Source organism: Rattus norvegicus, chromosome 6 (assembly GCF_036323735.1).
Source record: "Rattus norvegicus strain BN/NHsdMcwi chromosome 6, GRCr8, whole genome shotgun sequence".
NCBI classification, from domain to species: domain Eukaryota; kingdom Metazoa; phylum Chordata; class Mammalia; order Rodentia; family Muridae; genus Rattus; species Rattus norvegicus.
In genome coordinates, this window is record NC_086024.1 from 68,781,591 (window position 1) to 68,784,904 (window position 3,314).

Below are 3,314 nucleotides of genomic sequence, written 5' to 3' on the forward strand. Positions count from 1 at the left end.
TCATGGTGAGACTCTGAATGAGTTAAGCACTGGGATGCTTCCATTATTCTTTAAATAAGGAATACATGTCCAAGTTGTGATAAATCCAGAGTTGATGTTCTCTAGAATAACATATATCTCATTCAATGTAATTCACATAATGAAGAAGTTTGGTTGTGAAGTGCACAATAAGGGGCATAAATATGAATTTTAAAAAATATTATTCCTTACTGTGTTTGTAATATTTTCTATTTTCTTTTGCTTATTGGTTCACTGGTAGGGCACTGGTTAGCTTTTTTGGCAAGTGAGAACTTCTTATCAAAAAGATGTGTGACTGACATGTTCTTTGGTATCGTTCCATTTCTGAGACTTTACAGTAGGTACCCATTACCCCAAAAGAAGTTTGTAACAACTGCCCTTGTGTTTCCTTCTGAGAGTTTATCAGCAATTGAAATTTAAAACCTTCCTGTCTATCTTCTCTTTCTTACCTTGGGAAATCTAGTCATTCACATTAGCCTCAATGTATCTTATTTAACAACTTAATTCTTTAACCAATTGCCAGGTTAGGGAAACTCAGAAAATAATTTAATGAAACTCTTGAAAATAAGCATAAATAATACAAATGTTATGAAAAGAATATTTTAATTGTATTTTTTACATTTTATACATGTGTATTAAAATCTTAGCTCCAACATGGACACCCTGAGAGGTCACTCTCCCTGGGTTCTGTCCTAGTGGCATATGGGAGCATAGGGTATTACCGGGTGATATAAAGTCCCTTTCCACAATGTTGGCGATGAAGCTGGGCTTCAACTTTGCGTCTCCATATACATATGACTTCTCAGAGTCCTGTAGATGATGACTGAGAAGACAAACCATGTGGAAAAAAAAGAAAGAAAAGAAAAGAAATCTTAGAAATGACCTATATAGTAGGACTCCTGGTCATAAACACTTTTTTTTGATTGATTGATTTTATTTTATTTATTTTTCCACTCCAGATTTTATTCCCCTCCCAGCCCACCCTGGGCTGTTCCACATCCTATATATGCCCCCCCATCTCCACGGGGAAGTCCTCCCCTTTTCCCACCAGATCTATCTACTCCCTGTGGCCTCCAGTCTCTTGAGGGTTAGGTGTATCTTCTCTGACTGAACATAGACCCAGGAGTCCTCTGCTGTATATGTGTTGGGGGCCTCATCTCAGTTGATGTATGCTGCTTGGTTGGTGATCCAGTGTCTGAGAGATCTTGGGGGTCCAGGTTAATTGAGACTGCTGGTCCTCCTACAGGGTTGCCCTCCACCCTCAGCTTCCTTCAGCTTTTCCCTAATTCAACCAGGGGGGTCAGCAGCTTCTCTTCATTGGTTGGGTGCACATATCTATATCTGACTCTTTCAGCTGCTTGTTGAGTCTTTTGGAGGGCCCCATAGCCTCAATAATGGTGTCAGGTCTTGGGCCTCCCCTTGAACTGGATCCCACTTTGGACCTGTTGCTGAACTTTCTTTTCCTCAGACTCCTCTCCATTTCCACCCCTGCAGTTCTTTCAGACAGGAAGAATTATGGGTCAGAGTTTTGACTGTGGCATAGCAACCCCATCCCTCACTTGATGCCCTGTCTTTCACTGTAGGTGAGCTCAACAAGTTCTCTCTCCCCACTGTATGGCATTTCATCTAGGATCCCCCACTTTGAGTCTTGAGAGTATCTCACTTCCCAGGTCTCTAGTACATTCTAGGGGGTCCTCCCAACCACCTTCCTCCAGAAAGTCACCTCCTTCCATTTTTTCTACTGGCCCTCAGGGCTTCAGTCCTTCTCCCCCACCTAATACCAGATCATGTTCTCCTCTTCCTCCACTCCCACCCCCTTTCCCTCCCCTGTCCCTGCTTCCCTCCCACCTTGTGGTAGCTTTCTTCTCCTTCACAAGTGGGACTGAGGTGTCCTCACTTGAGCCCTTTAGCTTGTTGATCTTTTTGAGTTCTGTGAACTGTATCTTGGGTATTCTGTACTATTTTTTGGGGGGGGGGGCTAATATCCACTTATTAGTGAGAACATACCATGCATGTCCTTTTGGGACTGAGTTTACTCACTCAGGATGATATTTTCTAGTTCTATCCATTTGCCTGCAAAACTCAGGATGTCCTTGTTCTTAATAGCTAAGTAGTATTCCATTGTGCAAATGAATACACATTCCTGTATCCATTCTTCTGTCATGGGATATCTGGGTTGTTTCCAGCTTCTGGTGATCACAAATAAGGCCTCTTGAACATGATTGTTGGAGGGAGGGTGGTAATGGGGGGAGGATGGGGAAGGGAACACCCATATAGAAGGGGAGGGGGAGGGGTTAGGGGATGTTGGCCTCGAAACCGGGAAAGGGAATAACAATCGAAATGTAAATAAGAAATACCCAAGTTAATAAAGATGGAGAAAAAATAAACACTTTTTAAACCTGTGAAATATACTGCTTGATGGAAAAGAAATCTGTTTTTCTTCAGTGGATAACATGGGTTCCATCTCATCAATATAAAGAAAAATACAAACTTAATTTTTTGATTCTTATGGTCTATAAACAATAGCAAAACTTTCATGAAAGATCTCCCAAAAAGCTTACTTTATCAAAACACAATAAAATATTGCTTCAGAGAATGTTTGGCATTTGACTTCATTATTATATTAATACTGTCTAAAATAAAAGATACTTCGGGATGTCAGTTTTCACAATAATATTTGATATCTTCATGGAGCTTAGCAATTTATGAAATACTTAGACACATATCTCACATAAGCTTCAAAGAGATCCTATGACTTAGACAAGCAAGAATAATTATTGTTTTCTCACAGAAGTAGAAACTCAAGGACACAGTTATTGTGTGTTTTGTACAACTTCACTGGATGTATTGAGTTATCAATTTGGAAATATTTTGAAAACAAGCTATATATTGTTCTATGGAGGTACATGTCCCTGTTTTGGGGACCCCTATCCAGTGAAGCATTAGGGGTTCCCATAGGATGGTTCACAATTTCAGTGCCAAGTGGTCTTCAGTTTTCAAAACTCTGCTCTAAACTGAACCTGCACTATCAGAGCTGCCCCTCATGCCTTCCTTACAGCAACCCAATATAAAGAAGAGATTTGGGGCCACAATCAGAGTACTCTAATCTTACTGCTTCTGAAATCATAAATCTGGTAAAAGAGCATTTACATTAAACCTATGCTATCAAATGGAAAGCCAGCGTTAATGTCTGTGTTTATTCCCTAAACTAGTATGTTTGAAAGTTTAAATATAAAGAATAAATGAATGGACCTCACCATTTGTTTTGTCTGTTAAACTTAATATTTCATATACAA

General features: G+C 39.8%; 1 non-coding gene across 1 annotated transcript; it reads left to right on the forward strand.

Moving 5' to 3' along the window:
* The first annotated feature begins 667 nt into the window (after positions 1–667).
* On the forward strand, positions 668–871 carry LOC120093317 (small nucleolar RNA SNORA73 family). The gene has a single exon (XR_005486421.1). It is a non-coding gene; the product is annotated as a small nucleolar RNA SNORA73 family (small nucleolar RNA).
* The last annotated feature ends 2,443 nt before the right edge of the window (positions 872–3,314 follow it).